The sequence below is a fragment of the Syngnathus leptorhynchus genome, chromosome 6, assembly GCF_054491065.1.
Source record: "Syngnathus leptorhynchus isolate UIUO chromosome 6, UIUO_Slep, whole genome shotgun sequence".
NCBI classification, from domain to species: domain Eukaryota; kingdom Metazoa; phylum Chordata; class Actinopteri; order Syngnathiformes; family Syngnathidae; genus Syngnathus; species Syngnathus leptorhynchus.
The window spans coordinates 4,872,805-4,893,375 of NC_141200.1; the positions used below are offsets into that span (position 1 = coordinate 4,872,805).

At 40.7% G+C, this 20,571-nt stretch overlaps 1 long non-coding RNA gene across 1 annotated transcript in view; it reads left to right on the top strand.

Annotated features, from left to right (window-relative positions):
* LOC147055464 (uncharacterized) overlaps nt 1–20,571 on the top strand; it is a 30,199-nt gene that overhangs the window by 5,954 nt on the left and 3,674 nt on the right. Inside the window, exon 2 of the long non-coding RNA XR_015066404.1 lies at nt 3,868–3,973. This is a non-coding gene — a long non-coding RNA (uncharacterized LOC147055464). The remainder of the gene's footprint in view (nt 1–3,867; nt 3,974–20,571) is intronic.

Here is a 20,571-nt window from a genome sequence, read left to right on the forward strand (position 1 = left end):
GGATCGAGAAGGAGTTCACTGAACTTGGCACTTTACCTTCAATGGATAAATTATTATTTAGATTCCTTAGTGTGTGGAAATTGTATATTTAGTCTACATTGAAAGTTACAAAAAAAAAAAAATACAAGATATTAAAGTTACAATTTAGTGTGCAGTGTACGTTTTGTTAAATCATTGCAATTTATGCCGACAAGCTAAAAGCGAGTAGACCACCATAAATCTTTTGTGGTGAAACTGATAAATGTTGCAACTAATATGAAAGTGACAGAAAATGAACACAACAGTGGAGCTCAGGAACAGTATTAAGGAAAGGAGGGATGGAATGCTCGAAAAAGCTTAAGTGAAAGCAAAATGTGTGCGAGCATTACGTTACCAAAGGTCATAGCAACACCTTTGCTCCAATTATAATCTTTTACTATGAATAGGACAAAAAGTCTTCACACAACGATTTGAAATGGCAAAAGTGCACCTGGAGGCAAACTAAGAGAGATTTGCTGTGCAAGTCCCGTGTCCGTTTCGCAACTCTGCTCCCATGTCAGTGTACACTCATTATTGCGGGATTATAGCCACAGTTAGTTTAGAAAGCAACACAACTTTGCTTCCCAGCACCCCCTGAGAAAAGGTTGCTTCTCAAGCACACACAGTAAGCCACCACATCCAAAAGCAGGCCATCAAATAAAGGGGTCACTGAACAAAGAATGCTTTGAATGCTTCTAATGACATCACACAGAAACACTTTGATTGTGCCGGACACTCTGTTTGTATCCGATTTAGGGAGAGACCTTTTTAGAAGCAAAGCAAAGTGCATTGAAGGATGCACCTGACCAATATCTATGTTGCCACCACTCATCAAAATGAACTGATTGTGATGTCAATTTTGCACCTCTAATTTAGTTTTTATTCATTTAAAATGATGTTACGTCATAATTCACGCGAGTGTGAGGAGACTGCTCACGTTCATATTAACTTAGATTGTGTCCAGGAAACTCATTTTAAACCCTTTTTGTGGTGACCTAACCACCCAGACTGTATTTATATTATAGCTAACATTGTGTTTTAATAATTTAGAGGGCGTAAACCTGGGGTGGCTAGCCTGATTATCACAACGAGCCACCGCTAGTAAAACGACTACAGTTCCCAGAATGCACTGCACAATAGATCATAAACCGAACGTAATTCGGTTGCTCTTGAAAGCAATAGTCTGTATTTGTGCATATATAAGTGCATCATTTAACTTGTAAAAATGTCACATATAAATATAGTGCAGAATCAAGTTAATATTATCGATTGGCCAACTATACAAATCATTTTAAAGAACTTACAAATGACATGACATACTAGAATTCAATTAGCCACCTTACCTTATTAACCTAAAGACTTCCTCAGTTGTGCACCATTTAAAAAGTCTCAGTGGCATCCAGATAGAAGACAAGTTTAATTTAGTTGTTGTGTGTCTGTCTCATGCTGTGTACGTGTGCGAGGACTTTGAACGTCTTTATCTTGCTTTGGCAGCAACCTTACTGAACGACTTAAGTCTTGTGAAAGAGAAGTGACTCGGGGTCAAGTTCAAATTAATTATAAATTGACATATTTATTTCATCTGTCTTTTCTTATGAGCAGGTGCAAAGACTGGCCATGCTCCATTAATTGTCAAGTTTTGATTTAAGCTCTTGGGAAATCATGCATTGCTTTCAATAGTTTTAGTTTCATTCTTCATTTTGTGCTCCACTAAGGTTGTTGGCGAGTCGATTCAAATTGAGTCATATAGCAAAATATTGCCTCCATATGAAATCTTGTCCCCCGAAGGCCTCCCGTGAGTCTCGACTAATTCCAAGCAATATTTTTCATGTGCTCAGTGCCGCGCTGCTGCTATCATAATCAATGAGCCTTGTAACACTCAATTAGGACGTAATTGGATTTGTGGAAAGCAATGCAGATTAAAGCCGATGTGAAAAGGGATAACGTTGAATCGTTGGCAGTTTCAGGAAAGCCGGACGAGGTCTTAAAATATTTTGATAGTCACAGTTTGGTTCCATAATTTTCTTCAGGATGTGAAATGTTGTTGTTGTTTTCTTTTTTTTTCCCCCTCTAAGCATTCACAACAAAAAAAAAAAATCTATTTTGTCTGCTGATGTATTGCTCCGATTTAGGCAGGTCTGAAGAGATGTGATTTATCTCCTCTTTTATGAGCTCTGAAAATGAGACATTATATGTAAGGTGACAAGTACAAATCTTCCTTTTTTATTAGTTGGCTTGGTCTGTGAATCAGAGCATGGAGGCAGTCATCATCTTCTCTACAAACGCTTCCGAGATGATACATCAGCCAAGATGGTGTAGGATGCTCTTGAATTGAATTTTCACTATCTGCTTGTCTTAAAAGACATCTATCTGGCTTTGTGTGGGTCACCTTTAACACGTTCGGATTCGTACCGCTTTGTTGCTCCCACCGACCCTAATAAAATAGATAAATGTGCAAAATAATGACTTGTAAGCGGAGGTTTACAGATTTTTTTTTTTTCTGTTTTACAATGCGATTGAGGACATTCTTGTTGTGTCCTTTATTTGCCCGTTTTCTGTGTTTTTTGGAGTGGGCTTGTAAACATGAATTTAAAGACTCTGCTTTTGGTTTGGATGTTGTTTATGTTGTGCTGTGGCTTGCTTTGTTTTCTTTTTTTAATAGATGAAATCAGATTGCAAAAAACAAAATCTCTTTTTCCTGTCCACAAAAATTGATCTGATCTAGTCTGATTTAGTCCGATACAAAAATAATTTCGATTTGCAACGTGCAAGGCCGACGCTTCGTTAACATGTTTCACATCTCTAGCGTTTTAATTATGAGATGAATTTTCTGCCCAGCATGGCAGAAGTAATTGATTTCAAAATTGGACGCTTGCCAAAATGTTCAACGAGAGCAAATTGAGAGTAGCGAGCACTGATGAGTTTGTTTGATCATGTGAATTTGCAATCATTCACACACATACATCGAAACACAAAATGATGGCAAAGCAGCCATTTAAGGTTAATGCTGAAGGACAACTCTATCAGTCTATCGGCAAAGTACCTCTGTAGGATTCATACAGATGTGGTTCTCTCCTCCTGGTCTGCCTTTCGATTGGTCCTGATGAATAATGTATTCATAGTGTGTGTGTGTGTGTGTGTGTGCTAGTGTGTGTTCACCAAGATTTGACTTTCACACGTGTCTGCTGGAATGAGGCTGAATCAGAAGCCAGTCCGGCTTATCAGCTGCTATGCGCCACATCCTGTTATGCTCCAAAAAAAAAAAAGTCTTTTATGTTGAGATGTATTCACAAATAAGAACTCGGCATGTTTATAAAAAAATAAATAAAAAAAGACAAATAATTGTTGTTGGCAATATACCGTAAATACAGCAACGTAATCATGCTGTGTCACCGTAAATAAATTACAGTGCTTGCTTTGAAGACTTGGGAGGTACTCGCACACTGGGATGATTTGTAAAAGTCGCTTTGTCCCAAATGACCGAGTTGACGGGAATGTGCGTGTGCGCTCATCCCATTGAGACATTGCCTTCGCACCGCAAAATCCCCCCCCCCCGCCCTGCAAAGATCACTCAAAGCGGCCTCCATTAGCAAAAGGCTGCTCTCCACATGTCGCCACGTGAACAAAGAGTTGGTTTCATCTGACACCGCTATGGGGGTGCCAACCACCGTAAATCAGGTTTGAACTCAACATGGGGCTTGTTTCGGAATTAAACTGATGGGACACCGCTTAGATTGGTTGGAAATGTTCAAAGACAACAGGCTAATATTTTTTATTTTTTTCCCCTTCTACATAAAAAAAAAAAGCTTTTATTGCTAGGGTTGACATGTTCTGTATTTGCATTTATAGATCCCTCCCGCTGACATCATCAAGATTGATTCCTGCAATGGTCATCACACTCTCAATTGACTCATATTTCCAAAGTGAGGCTCGATGATCATCTCATCAGGGAATGGTAAGTCACTGGTAATGCTCGGATTACATCCTATCCCATCTGAGTTCCCCCATTTTTTGCTTTTCTCAATAATGCTGCTTCCAGTTGTAGTCCTGACGCCATTTTTTTATTTTTTTTATCACGTGATTATCCCGCTCTGTACTCTCGCACCTCATTAGGATGGTGACAGATTGTCATTAGCACGTATGCGCCGCGGCGAGTCGACGGGAGGAGATAGCTAGCGGCACCTCGGGGCCCCTTCGCCGTACTCAAAAGGAGGCCAGCGATGATTGGCCTGTAACACATCAATTTGATTGTTAACATTTCTCTGCACGTGTCCAACTAGCGCTGTAGTCGTGGTTACTATCAGTATCATCTCATCTGGTGAATGTTTTAATATCAGCCTGCAATTACTAAGTGTGAGACATGCAACTAATCTTCAATGATTTCCATCTATGTTGAAGACAATCATCGATCTTGCCGCTTATCCCGTTGTTTGAGTAACTCGTATCCTCGGATGAAGCACATTGCCAATAGTGACTTCTTCTCCTTTGCCGAGACTATTTGATTGACAGGTTGAATCCCAGAAAGCCTTAGCTCCACATAATTGCTCAGGGTCAGAAGGCGGCAAACAGGTGTAAACCTCCACATCCCATATCTACTCTCTGCTTGCTGTTTTTTTTTTTCTTCTTCGTATAGCATGTGCTGCTTGGAATTACTTTCCAGTCCATTCCCCAGACATTGAGAAATTAAATCTAACTCAATACTTGCTGGGATTTAACTTCACTGCCTGACATGTTGTATCTTAATACACCATCATGTAATATATATATATATATATATATATATATATATATATATATATATATATATATATATATATAAAAAAATAATCCTGGATCAGAGCCTTCTGGGATGTCAACGTCCATCATAACCATTGAAACCTGGCAACTTGAGTCTTGCCCGGCGACAGCAGGTCGTGCAGGGGAATGTTGATTTCACGCGGCGCCCAAGAAGACCTTGCGGTGAAGATGAATGCTGCTTCATTGTGCCGCGGCTAATTATCAGGCCGACTTCCATTAAGGAGCGAGCGGAGCTGTTTGCTCAAGGTTGCCCGCCGACGTGACGTGCGGTGTTCTTGAAACCTGTTGAAAAGCGCCAGCATGTTTTCAAATGGCCTGTTGCTTAGGAACCAATGTGACTCCATGCATGCAAAAGAAGAGCCTTTGTTAAGATCTTGGAACACCAATTTTTTAATCTATCTTTTTTTTCATGTGCCACACTAGAACTTTGATGCTGAAATGCCAACACAAATTAAAGGTTTCGTCTGTAGCTGAACAAAACGAACAGGGAATGCTAATATCATTCTGTTAGCAGCTACCGCTAACCATATGCTTGATATGTTTATTTCCTCTTTTCGCACAATGACTTGCGAAAACACATTCTCAGGTTGTTATGAATAGATGGTGAGTTGTTATCAGATTGTAATTATGTATGATAATAAGGTGGACATTAGAAAAGAACAAAATGCCTTCTGTCCAACCATTTTTTTTTGCTCATGATTAGGGTCACCACTTGCTAGCCATTTACAGTCCAGACAATCCTGAATCATTTGCATATGTGTGAGGACGTTCTCATTTTCTCATTTTAATAGCTACACCCTCCCGAAAATCACCCCGAGTAGTGAAAAGCAGAAAAGCCGTGGACGCCGTCCTGCCCTCGCGCCTTGCTCTGAACCCCCCGCTGGGAGGGAAAGTGCTGGCCGAGTGAAGATGGCGGTGGCAGTTGCCATCAGTGGGGGCAGCATCAGAGCAGCTGCAGCACTTCAAATGGAATGTGAGGTTTTCAAGCCATAACGTCATAAATATTTCATCTGCCAGCAGCTCTGAGGAGACGAAAGGGGGCAGGCCAACTAGGCACCGGCCCGCCGCTTCTGGGCTTGGAACAACAAACCGTAGCTCTCGGAGACAAAAGGTAGAGATGGGGGAGGGAGGGAGCATGCAAAATGTCAAATAACAAAAAATCTTTTGTTGACCAAAATTGAATAAAAGAACATTTATTAAAATTGAGCACTTGCTACCAGCTGTGGAAGAGCAAAATTGGGTCCCCAACAATAGCCATTATAACAAAACAGCACAAATATATTCTCCAAAACCATAAAATGAACAAATATCATCTTTACACACAAATATTTGTACATTTTGAATTTTATTTCTTTTGTTTACACACATAACTAAATGTGCAATACCTCCCTTTATTTTGAAATCTTAATTCGAACTATCACGTATTGCTAATTAGCTTCCTATTAACCACAGGCAAAAGATTATTTTTAGTACTGCTTTGTTAAGAAGCTGAATGTGTGTCCTCACTGGCTCATAAATAAAAAATACACTCGACTACTGCAGTGGCAAAAAGCATCTCTGATCTGATTTTTTTTTTTTTTCCCGTAAGATGAATGAGAAGCATGAAGATCCACTAAGGTAAAAGCTTCCGGTCATGACTTTCTATTTGTCCCCTTCCCGTAAGCACTCGTTGGAGTGTACAAAAAAGGCTGCAAATTTAATGACTTTTTTTTTTCCCTGGCACTTTTAATCGTCTGGGGTGATAGTCTATGTCAAAGTTAATGCATTCTGACGTCTGCATCCTTGTCTAAGCAATCAGTTACCATAAAAGGGCTCCTACTTATTTTTTTAAAGCCCGCATGAACGTCAACGATGGCGTGAACCTCAATGGCCGTTCTGTTTATTCATGGCGGCCAGTTTAGATCGAGCGGTGGCATGCAGATGAAACTGTGCGTTTGTTCAACGGATTAAAGGGCAGCATGATGTCACAAGGGCGCTTGAGCCCCGAGCGGTATGACTGGAAGCAGGTGGCACGTTTCTTGCGTCCCCCCCCCCCCCCCCCGCTAAGAGGGAATTAGAGGCCTCAGAAGGGAAGAGGGATCATATTTGATTAGCGCCTTCGAAAAGGTTCATGTGATTAGCTTGGCATTTTGAGCCGCACTCCTGATTTCATTGCGAGTGCGCTTAGTGAGGTCTTGCGAAACAATCTCGATTGCTTTGCAACATTTTTGACTCCTGTGGAATGTGTTTCGCTTTTGATAAATGCTAATGAGTGGGATGAAGAAAAAAAAAAAAAGTCTCACTGAGCAAATGGTATTTGGTATTTTGGATGTCTATTTAGCATTAGCATATTTGAATATTTACACTTTTAGATGGTTTGGGGAATTGTTTTTGTGTAATCTGGTCATTCCTTGTGATCAACAGCATAATTAGCCAATACTGTTTATAGGGAGAACGCATTTGACAGCAAATTGCTTCCATTTGATTGCAAATGGATGCGGGTGACTTGCTGTGGGTGGAGGAGTCAGGAGTGAACGCTTGCAAACATCAACCCACGCACAGCAAGAGGAGAGACTCTCTATTGAGCTCGCCGAATTGCAGGCCGATAGGGAGGCTGAGCAGTCGCGAGAGTGCAAATAAGATCAAATTCAGCTGCAGTCAAAGTGTCTGGGTCATGTTTGGCAAACTTTTTTTTGTTACATGTAGTCAGTTCTTTTGCAGATTTCAAAATAAACGTTACAGAAGAAAAAGTGTTGAATTTTTTATAGTCCTGCTAATTCGGAATGCTTCATTAAACGTTTCCCTGTCGTGGACTGTGTTGTCAGCGAAAGGTCAGACCCAGTGAGTGATTTTCAAAACATTAGCGGCGATGCTAATTGGTCAACTCGGTGTCAGACAGAATAATTACATACGAGGCTACAAAGCACTTTCGTTGAGTGTGGGAGTGATGGCAAAAAATGTGAAGGGAATGCTGATGACCCGAGCTGAAAATTTCTTTTTTTAATCCTTCCTTTTGTTCACAAGGCTGCTGCATTCGCCTTTACAGATAACTCCTCCCACTTGCGGCAAGCCGACGTAATTGGTGGACAGCAAAGTCGCCCGTTGACAATCGATTCGGCGGTTGCTAAGGTACTTTGAATGGCGACTTGGCCATTACAGCATTTTCATCCACCTCTTTTGTGCCAGGAAATGGAAATGGAATGTGTGACAAGTGTGAAAATCTCAGCATTAGTCAGTTTCTCATCTGTTGCCCAGACAACACGATGATCGACATCGTCTCGTCGGCTGGCTGGCTGGCTGCAGGCGGCGTGTGCTATTGGGCTTTGACCCACTATCGGCTAGTCCTCCTTTAATTCGACTTCGTACAAATAGTCTGCCTAAAGAAATTTGGCAGACACATGCTGTCTACAGATTGACCTGTTTTTAAAAAAAAAAAAAAAAAAAAGCCAGAAGAAGCTCGAGTTCATCCTCAGGTTAGAGCCCATGTTGAGGCAAAATTCTCCTGGATGCGTACGGAAATACTGAATTGTAACAATACTGAATAAATGGAGAAGTCAAGTAAAAAACAAGAGAATGAATGTCAAAACACTGCATTTTAATTCATATTCTGTTTGTGGTATGTAAATTAAGCAACATAATCCATCTGTTTTTAAGCGATCTCAGGCGGCGGCCATTTTGTCACTTGCTGTCGACTGAAAATGACATCACCTGTTTTGGTACTTGAATATTTTTCTAATCTGTCAAACTCGCCATGGTTGTTTAAAAAAAATCCCTCTCGTTGTATCATGGATTTTCTCCGATTGTGGGCGAGTTTGAAGATATCCCCCATGATGAATTCTTTTTAAATTTGGGATCACCTTGACTCGGCCCACATCATCATCATGGCCGACGATAGCGAGCATATGAGAGCCGCCGGCCCCTTCTGTGATGGCGGGGGAGTCTCATCATGGTGTCTGGCTGCCTGGGACTGTTGATATTGAGTAGGAAGGAGCGCCGCGGGCACCATTCATCAAAAAGGAGCCTTTTCTACTTTGGGAATAGACATGAATAATCCATGCTTTCTTTACCCTTTCCTGTGTGTCTATGTATCCCATTACCTTTACTCGGAAAATCCTCTCGCTCTGTTTGTTTTCATTCATTCTTAATTTGTTATTCAGGAAAAAAAAAAATGGAAATCACCCATATATCGTTCGCTGTTTTGATAAGTGGAAATTTTGCTGTACAAAGCTAGTCCAACATCCTATGGTTGATGTTCAAATTACATTTGAGGAAATCTACCAGCTTCAAGTTGCTTCTGAACACATTTTATGGATGCGATTGAGGGGACTTTCTAGTTTGCAGTTTTTTTATGATGCTCATAAACATTGATTTGTGCTTTTGTTGTTAATGAAGGACCCTCTTGAGACCTACGAGGTCTAATCACTGTATGTCAAGTCCCTACTTATAATCATCTTTTTTTTTTTTTTTACATCTCAAAAGACAGCATCCACTAGCATGATCAACACTTGCTTCATCCATTAAGCAGTGAATGAAGCAGAAGAGGTTTCATTCCATAAATGATATCTTAATGGACTACTGCCCCACTGTGGCAGTAAACTTACTGGAGCCAAGTGCCAAATTGAAGTCATTTCCTCGGTTGTTATTGTGCTGCCTCGCGACTCTATTTCCAGCTGAGGTCTCTTTTCTGTGAGCAAGAAAGCAAGTCGTATTTCACTCACACTAGCACCTTGAATTGTAGCTTTGAGCCATATCAGGTTTTTGGATTGGATAGAATATCCTCCTATCAAACGTTAGTGAGATAATATATATGCTCTGCCCACCAGGAGCCATCAGACAAGATGTGATGCCGCATAACTTAACCTACTCTGTGGAGATGTTTGTTCGTTCTCTATCTTTCCCTCCCCGCCCATTCTCGATAAATCAGCTTTTATAGTGCAGGAATATTATTTTTTTTTCTTTTTTTTGACCCTTCCAGCCCCCAACTTTGCTTTCAGATGAGTCAGAAAGAAAAATACGCCCCTTGATTTTATTCTGCTTCCATGGGCAGCATAATCAATGTGCTTTGGTTGTGTTGTGCAGCTGCTGGGCGAGGTTCTCTTTTATTTTTTTATTTTATTTTTTCCCCGCGTTCTGCAATGGAGTGCTGCCCCCTCAGGGCAATGACATCAATTAGGATGGACAATGGACATCTGTTCTGGACATTACAGGCTAAAAAAAACACCACTCGAGAATTTGAAATTGTGAGTCACTATTGCTGGTTTGGTCACATGTCCAGATAAAAGCTTATGATTAAATCATGTTGCCTTTTCTTTGATAATAAAATTAAACTCACAGATCGCAACAAAAATAATACAGCAAATCCATTTTTCATTCACCCATATCCAGCAGGTTATGTTTCTACTGACTTTTTTTTTGTGTGTGTAGAAAGTGTAGATTTGATTTTCTGTCTTCATACGTTTTAATTACATTGAGTCTTTTTTTTTTTTTTTTTTTTCCTTTTCATGGAGGGACACATTTATAGCTTCATGTAAGCCAAATGAAAATGTCTGACCGAGGGTGGGCCGGGCATGGCTGTCCTCCCAGAATCATGGCAGGGAGCTGAGCTACGGAGAGCCAGTATGTCTTCCTCTCCGTTCTCATCGAGATCTGTTTATTGCGAGTACTCGCCGTCTGTCACAGCACACCACGCTGTAGTCACACACATACACACACACACACGAAAGGCCATCATCACTCTCTGCTCACACGGTGCTAAAAAGGCCTCGCTCGCCCTTGGGGAGGTGGGGGGGGGGCTCCACTCTTCCTCCGATCGATCACCTGCATTCATCTATCCATCTTCTTGCCTTTACGTCTTGCCATTTGTCTCCAAGTCTTTACCGCTTGTCTGTCCGCTCACACGGGGAGCGCTCAGTAGCTTTGGCCAGGAATCAATAAGTTGCATCCTTCACTCTTCATTCATGCTTTGTATTCATTATAAATATTACTGAAGTGCATTGAAAAAGCTTGACGTGCTTTCCATTATGTTGTGTGTTCTTCTTTTGGAGTGAATCGAATCCGACCCAGTGAGTTTCTTAGCTTTTGCTATGCTTTGCTGTTTTCGTCCAACTCTTCTTTAGATTGCTTCTTTTACATACCCCCCCCCCCCCTTTTTGTGGAAGGTGTATCGATCAACCGGGTGCACAAATTATCGTGCGTGGCCTTGCACGTCTCTGTGAAGCACTAGCAGCCTTTGATCGACATGTCTGGCTTTCTTTTGCATCGCCGCCGAAAACAGGAAGTCAAAGGTTTGGATTAGCGAGTATGGCGGGATGTGGTTGTTGATCTCTGTCAAACAAATGTGACATCTTCTTAAAAGACCAATATGTCTATGGCTGTCTCATTTCCTGTGCTGACCTCCACGGTTATGTATGTGTTGTTTACATCCAGGATGCATCCATGCATATGAATGTATTCGCCGTGTATATGCGTGTGCATGTGGGCCAAAACAGGTTGGTACATCCTGCTCTGCCTCCATCTGTGCTCATGCAGTCATCAGACCAATTGACATGCTCATGGATCTTCTTTAGTTACATTTGAAGACAGCAGCACTCGCTATGAAAAATTGTGTGACATTGAATCTTGGTGCATACAAATATGGATATAATTTCACTGCAGGGGCGCAAACATATGAATGAATGCTGCAGTTTTTGTTGTCATCTGACAAAAATCCAACCTACAATAAGACCAAAATTGAAAATATATATTTTTAATAATTAAATAATAATGATGTTAATTTAATGATAAAAATTAATAATAATTCAATAATAATACTTTAATCATTTTAATGGCAATTTTTAAAGGTAGTACTCACATACTCAAACCTACAATAAGACCATAATAGGTTTTTTAAAATTAAATAATAATAATAATAATTTAATAATAAAATTAATAATACTTCATTGTAATACTTTAATATTTTTAAATGTAATGACAATTTTAAAGGTAGTACTCGCATACTCAAACCTACAATAAGACCATAATAGATTTTTAAAATTAAATAATAATAATAATAATAATATAATAATAAAATTAATAATAATTCATTGTAATACTTTAATATTTTTAAATGTAATGACAATTTTTAAAGGTCATAATAAAATCTGTCGGTTCACCTATCTCGTTTTTTTTTTAGCGTGTACTATGTATGTATGGATGGATGGCAGTGTAATGTACGCATATATCCAATGGGGACACTCTTGTGTGTGTGCGCCGCAACTCGCATAGGAATCTCTGACCTTAGATTGAATTCATTGACACCACATTACAAGTCCACTCACACTGATTCATTAGCATTTTAGTGCCATCTGTAATTGCTAAGCATAATGCCGCTGGATTGGGAATCAATAAGAAACTTTGAAGCCAGTGTCACCGCTGACCTTTCTGCGTGCTGCGCCAATGACATTTGAAGCTAAAAGGTCCGCATGGATGAGCACACACTGGGTGGTTTGGAAAAAGCATCCTTGGCAGGAACACACTGATGATGTCTGCATCATAAGTTTCTTTTTTTACTCTTTGAATGCAGATAGGTTGTGTGTGGATTATAATGCTGTGAGCTCTCTTGCTAATCTTTAGCACCAACTGTTCCCTTCACCTATACCCCCAGCCCTCCTTTTTTGCCCTTACTAGGGAGCGGAGGCTTATTTGTGGATGCACACCCTTGCGTGTGTCCCATCTGCTAGCCCCGTAGGACATCAGCCAGGTGCTGGGCACGCTCTCACTCCAGCCAGGCCACAACAGCACAACCTGCTGAGATCACACTCCATGTGCCAACTGTTGATCTTCGCATAAATCTCACTCTCTGTCAGACTCCACTAAAAGCAGACTTAGTCAAAAACCAAAGAAGCATCTACAAGTGTTTTGTTCTAGGTTGTTATGGTTTCGCCACTGAGCATGTCCCCCCCCACCCCGAGATGCTGCCTTTTCGTATTCTTCTTCATTCTCAGGAACAATATGTCTCCCTCTTGCCTCAAGAGGCTTCTAAATCTCAAGTTTGATCGTTGTTTTTTCACGTTATTGTCATAATACCCTCTTTTTTTATAGGAGCATCGATATTTTACTTTGATGCATTTTGCAACATATAGTATCTGCCAGCTCTGTTTATCTACTTTCTGCTTCCTTTATGGGTTGTGATGAAATGGCAGGGTGATTTTTATTGCACCCGCTAGACCGGACCTTGTGTTCAAGGTCAGAATGCATAGCTGCATGGGGACAGACTTCATACATAATGTATCCCATATAGCACTCATTGCTAATTAGCACTAACAGGAAAGGATGCCCCCAGATTTTTCCCCTGATTTGTGTCTCATTTGCATAAATATAATGGCACACAAGAGAGTGTGAGGTCTGAAGTCTGTAGTCTCCTTCGGGGAGGGAGAGGTGTTACTGGGCTTTGGGCTCACAAGTGATAATTGTCACAGAGCTGCTGTTCTCGTGCCCAGACCACAAACTAGATCAGGTGGACAGAAGGACCGTCATCCAAAATATATTAAGAGCCTGTGTTATGCATTTATGTACATGTTTTGTCCATATTTACGTTATATTTTTGTCCTGCATCTGGTTAGAAAGTGATGTTGCGAATAAAATGTCCACTTCCTGTTAAGGTCCGATTAAATAAAAAAATAGAAAAAAACAAAATAAATAAGTAAATAGATATAAATATAAAATAAACATGAAATATAAATAATAAGAAATAAATCAAATGATCAAATAATAAAAATATAAAATAAATATTACATAAACATGAAATATAAAATAAGAAATAAATAAATAAATAAATTTCAATAAATGAATAAAATGTCCACTTCCTGTTAAGGTATGATTACTTAATAGCATTGTCTGAGGCTGAGAGTAATACAAAGCAGGTTGAGTAATTGTGGTTATTTGGGGGAAGGGATGGTTGCTGTCATGGTTTGAGGGAGTACTAATACATTATTCACAGGGGTAGGGTGGGCGCCTAAAGTGCCAGATTAATTTGTGTTTTTTCTTTCCAGTTGGTTGGAGGAATAAATGAGAACTGTCAGCTTTGCCGTAAAGTGCCGTGTAATCATTTAGACAAGTGTTATTGGTTCACTGGAGCTACACGGCACCAGCTTGACAAGTCGGACCGGGCCAGGTGTGTGAATGGGTGAAGCGATTATCTCCTATGATGACAATGATGACTAAAAGCAACCGAGTGGTCACGTAGAACAGCAGATGTGAGGCGCTAGGAGATCTTTTTTTTTTTTTTTCTATCACTGTTCTGATTTTTATTTTATTTTTTCTTCATGCTCACCAATTGGGTGACAATCCACAAGTCGATTTATCTTTAATATTGCCAGACAGGCGTTTCAAAAAACAAATCCCCCCCTCTCATGATATTGTTAGTTGTAGAGTTGTGATGCTCGCTCGACGGACTAATGAGACGAATTCAGAAGACGCAAGCAAAGGGTGGGTTGAACGTCTTTGTTTCGTGGGCCTTCTTTGCAGGCTGCTCCTGAGGGAGGCCTTACAGCTTGCTTAATTGAATCAAATACACATGGCGCCTCCCCCTTCACTGTGCGGCCCCTTCCCTGTACTCAAGGAACGAGAAGGGCAGCTCCGCTTTGATGCTTTTGTTCTTCTCAGCACCATGGATAGCGCCACTGAAGTTGGGCTGGGGGGTGGGGGGTGGATGGCTTTGACTGCAACTAGTTGCTGAATGCTTTGGTAGCACTCTGTTGAGAAGCAGCATGTTAAACGGCATAGAATCATAAATTGCTCCTCAGCCTTGAAATGTGCTCGATCCCACTCGATTAACATTAAATGTTGATTTAAATTCCCCCCTTGCCGCCTAACGCGAAAGTATTTTACCCGCTAAGTGATTATGCCCGGAAATCACCATGGCATTGAACTTTTGCTCAGATGAACCTCTTAGTCTAAAATATAATCACAGGCAGCAACTATATATCAGCGTATCCGCTCCTAATGATATTACACAGGGGTCTGGAGAAAAAGCTTCCAGCACATGTCTGATGGACCAAAGGGAAACTGGATCTTGGCAGTTTGAATCACACATATGATACAAGCTAATGTTGCATATTACGTCGCCACGGTATTATTTGGTGAGGCTGCTGATTATCATCTCGAATCAGGATTGGATGTCTGAGCAATGTGATAGCAGCCAATATCTCAAAGGAATTGCAGAGGCGGATCCATCTCTACTGCTTGAGACAAACCAGAAGATCCGGACCACACCCAGTCTTGCTATTAAGCTACATGTCGCCTAAATTTGCTAAAAAAAACAAATCTGAAACGCTGCAGGTGTTTGGATTATACCAAATGAGAGACATTTCAGGACGGAAAGTTTTGTATGCGTATGCGTGCATCTGCATGTTTTCTTTTTTTTTATCGAGCTTGATCAATATCTACTCTGAGCACAAATTTCAAATTCATCATGCTCTCTTATGTGCTATTGATTTTGTTGTGCAAAGGCTGCCCTCAAAAAGGTCGGATTACGTCAGTCAGAGCAAACACAAGCTTGATCTCAGCAGACAGGTTAATTCATACCTTCACTTTGCTTTTCCAAATGTGAATGTAAAATAGGGGAAAGGAAAAGAGAGGGAGCTTCCAACCGTGTTCTCCATTTTATTTACACCACTGCATATAGCTCCTAAAATAATCTTGATAAAATATAGTCAATGTATGAGGAGGATTTGGGAATATTCCTTTTTGTCTTGCTTTTTCAATATTAACTGTAACTTTCATGTATTTTTTATTGGCAGGGATGTCACCCGAGGTTCAGATACAGAATAATATATCCACTCTTGCTCCAGCAGAGTTGCATTATATGCAGTAATTGTGAGCCGCCGGGCGGGCTCTGTTGTCTTGAGTATTGGATGAGATTCGTGGACCAAGCACACATAGCTATGCACACACCATTCAACCGTGCAGCACAGACACGTACCCCTCTGTGTGTGCGCGTGCACGCGTGCGCGTGTCCATCCGTCCCCACCAGCAAACGCTTGATAGAAGGCGATGTGTGGCCACAGTGACACCTAGTGGCTGAATGAAATTTGATTACACTATTTAACTTTATTTCAAAGTCAAAGTCCGCTTTATTGTCAATTTCTCCACATGCCAAGCAAATAAACCAAATAATAAATAAATAAATAAATAAATAAATAAATAAATAAATAAATAAATAAATATTATTATTTCTTTACATTTGTACAATTGCGTGCTATTTTTCTGTATTTATATAACAAAAAACAAAAATTGTAGTTTTTGTGTGGGTGGAGCAGATTAATGGCATTTTTATTCATTTTGATGGGAGAAAGATGATTTGGAAATATGGAAATAATGCAAAAGTCGTCTCTCTTTTTTTGTATGTCCTATTGGGCTGCATTACCGGAAAATTCTGCTGCTATGAAACACATTGACTTGAATACAGGCGAGGCATTTGAAAAAGTACGCTGTCCTTGACAGACAAAAGCTGCAAAGTGGGCGGAGGCTTTGGGGCTGTGGATGTTGACGTTTCAGGCAGAGCTGCAAGCTTAATAGACCTTGAAAACACCAAGTGCAAATGCAACCCACGCCTCCCTCCGTCTTCATCGGGAGGGATGCAAATGCCCTTGGAAGCTTTTCCCTGCAGCAAAACATTAAGAATTTTGCTGTCTCACAGTCGCAATATTGCTCCCATTTGAACTCCATGGCATCTAACGACCGACAAAGTCATTTAAATCTTCTTACGAGCTTATTTGTTACTTATTTGCCCACATTTACCTCGCTCTCCTGTTACTGTCTGATAAGAGCCTTGTGGGGAAGCTGCAAGTTGCGCTGCTCCTCTGTGGTTGGCCACTTTGAAGTGCTTGCAAGGAGCCATATCGTCCAGACACAGCTGGAGTAGAAAATGTGTTCAGGAAGACATTTCTATTACCTTCCAAAGAAGCTTTCCGGCTATTGTGTCGCCTTGTCTTGTATGCTGGATAATGGGATATAATCTGTCCCTTTATGCACAGCAGTCCATTATGAGGAGGCACAGCATTGTCTTGCACCAAAATGGGTCGAAGGGTTAACGTCTTCATTTGCCGGCCTTATCTGATTAAACGTACATGTTATGGCCACCTCGCCGTGCCTTCACTTCCATCAATCGATGAGAAGCTAATGTAAGGCTTTAACCCTCCGAATGACCCCCTGAGCTAATGTCGTTTATTCAGCTCTGAACAGGATTAATTTCGCTATGCAAGGCCGCGTAGATTCTTTAGATGTAATCAAAATATTCATATTCATTTTGACTATGTGGTCGTTTTTTGGTCCATTGACCAGCTCGTCCAAGGTCCCTCATTGTAGTTGGATAAAGACAGCAGTGTCCTCCAGATATTAATCTCCTGACAGGCTGAGAAGAGGTCGGGCGGTGTCTTTTAGCTTTGCAATCACGTCATTGCTACCGCTGACCTCAGAGCGTGGTTTCGGGAAAGGGGCGTGAGACACGTCGGAGCATCACTTGTGGGATTGCTGATGTAAATTCAATCCAGGTGACAGCCCGGTCCAAGTCGGGTTGATGTATTGGACACCAGGCACACCCAGCACTCCCTCATCCATCTCCATGCCCGGTCCTCAGCCCAGACAATGACAACGTGGTTTTAATATTAATATTATATTGTTAGTCATTATGTTGTCTGTTCATAATGTCCACACTGTGTTTTGATAGAAAATGTTGAATTGAAAACATTATTTAATTTTGCTTTCAAAACAAAATGTAATGGATTCAGCCAATTTTCTGAAAATTTGAATTCATCTGAACCTTGAATGTTAGAATATTTGTATTTTGTGGATGTAGTTGAAGCCCAGCCGTGATTCCAAAACAAAAATCAGCAACATTGTGAATTATCAATGCGGAATTGCACGTATGCGGGATTCCATGTGTTATTTACAAAACTGCCTCGGATATTTTTACCTTGGGGAGTCTTCTGACTTGGCTTTTGTAAATGTCAACAGTTGTGTTAGTCATTAAAAATGGTTTGGCGTAACATGTTGGAAAGGTTACATTGAGCCGAGGGATAAAAAAAAAAAAAAAAAGCTGCATTGATATGTGCCGTCACACCCTGCTGACTGCAACCCAGCCTGCGAGGTGGCAATCTGATTTAGATGTCATCATTATTAGAAAATAAACTGTAGACAATAAAATAAAATTGAAAATAATTGTAGACAATTCAGGTGTCCTAATATAGGCTTGAATTATTTTTTTTCCAATAATTAAATCGTTTAACAAAAAATGAATAAATAAAAAATAGATAATTAATAGATAAAAAGCATTTTTATGTGTAGCTGCAATTACTTACAACTGATCAATTTCATTAAAAAAAATTCCCCTTATATAAGAAGATTTTTAAATATTTACCATGACTAACTGGTGACCTCTCGTAATACTCTACAATCTGTAAATGGGATGATAAAAATCAAGAAGTTCATTCTAAAGTGTGTGCGGGGGAAGGTCATATGTTTTGTTTTGACCGGGCTGTGTGCTCGGATGCACTCGTCGTCGCCCACACGCCTCATTACGCTCAGGGCCAAGCCTTATTTTACGTAAATGTTTGTTTGGTCGCTTCGTGGCAGTATAATCGGCATTGATAGATGTTGGTTGGCCGCTAAACCTTGAGTTTGAGCACTCTATGGGGGGGCTGGCTGTCAGCCTAACTGTCCTTGAATCCCAGTTGCTCATTGTCCTTGACTCACAAACACGCACACACACATTTCCAATACACGTGTATTATTTCACTATTTCATTTCCTTTTAATTCAATGGATAAGATTTATTTCAATTCTGTTGCATTATGAAGGTGGTCTTGTTTTTTTTTTTTATATCAGAAAACTGATTTGGCATTTGAACAAGGGGTGTGTAGACTTTTTGGACCCTCTCTATGTATTTGTAGTTGTATGATGAAGCACTTGACTGAATTTGTGTCATCCGCTTTTTTTTTTTCCAACCTTTGTGTCCATTAGCACCCTAAAAGTCCTTCCGCTCGACTTGTGATGTATTGATGGGTGGCACAGGTGGGGGCTTCGAAGAAGAGTGCTATTTCTTGAAGGAAAAGGACACTGAAGCCAAAAAAAAGGAAATGGTGTGATGTTGGGGGTCATGTGGGGAGGAAAGGTAGAGTGTGTGCGAGGAGGTGGGCCGCTCCTCACGTCGCCCACCCCCCCCCATGGGACCTGCCTTGTTCTTGCAGGCTAATTGAAGCTCCGTGTGGCAGCAACCTCGGAGCTGTCACTCCAATGAAGAGCCCATTTGCTGCATTTTACCGGCGGTGTGCTGAATTCTGATGATGTTAGCAGAAGGTGTAGTCTCTCAGAGATCTCGTAGCCCCCCCCCCCCCCCCCCCCTCGCTCTTTTGTGGAGGTACACAGCCCACATGCTGCTTCCCGGCAATGGGCTGATTATATGTAACAGGGTCACAAGCATTCTGAACACGAGCGTGAATCATTTTAGCAAATGTGTTCGGGAAAGTCATACATGCTAATGTGATATTAGGCTCGTCCCTTTTGCGTGTTTTTTTTTTTTCTCATCGGAATAGAGATTCGAAATGTTCTCGGAAAACACATAGCTGGGAGGATCATGTGAATAATTGATTATTCGGTAGTCAGTTATCGTAATATTTGTCTTAAGACTCAACATACTATATTTTATACCTGCAAAATTCAATGTGAGAGAAAAACGACCTATTCATACGTTTGATCGGCATTTTACATACAAAGAGGTTTTGTACACTTAGCTGACAGAATGTTGGATAAAGTAGTAGAGTCCAGCTTTTATATCATCGATGATGACTTTCTTGCATGCATTATTTAACAATCAATAAGTGTCTGTAGCCATCACTCCTAATGAGGTACCTAAGCGGTTCTCATATTGATCCATCACGATATACCTTTCAAAATGCATATGAGCTCTTGCTAACATTAAGATGCCAATCTGTGAGTGAGATCAATAAAATGCAACTCAAAGCGAGCAAAGATTTTCTTCCAAATTTGTTTCAATAGGAAAAACTGGAATTAGAAATAATCAATTCCGAGATCCAATGACTTTTATTAGACTGCGATTGTGGTCTCGCATAACCGATTTTTGTCGACGTGAGTGGAACTGGGATTGTCTCCGTGGAGAGAGCCACAGGTACTGATCAGCAGTCATTAGATACTTTCCATTGTGCGTTCCTCTGGGAATTGTATCCACGGTGCTGCTTCCTTGCTGTTTTGATCTGAAAGTCCCTCTTCCAAAGTTCTTCTAATAAAGCCCTTTATGTTTTGAATCGCTTTGAGGCGGACGACAACGCGACAGAGATCGACAAGCTCCAAAGGAGCTACACGTATGGATGCGGTCATGTTTGCTTAGTGAACAGCCACACAGGGGGGGAAAAAGAAATTATGCTGGAACAGACGCTTGCAGGCAGCAGACAAAATGGCTCCAAAGATCAAATTAGCATTTTGCACACTGACTGCACACGAGCTGCTAAAACCCATTGAGGGTTTGCCGCCGTGTAAATTTACACACAGTGCTGACAATTGCTTCTTAAAGACCTTTTCATGGCATGTGTGGTTTTTTTTTTTCATTTCCTGAAAATTAGATCTACTCAACACTGTCCCAAGATTGTCACATGATAATTAGTTTGACCCCCCCCCCCCTTCTTGTCTTCAAATAAGCTGCAGACTGTTTTTTTTACACCACTTATGTCTAAAGGGACTTTGTCATGGGGATGCTGCCGTCTTGCGCATCATGCCTACCGGAGAC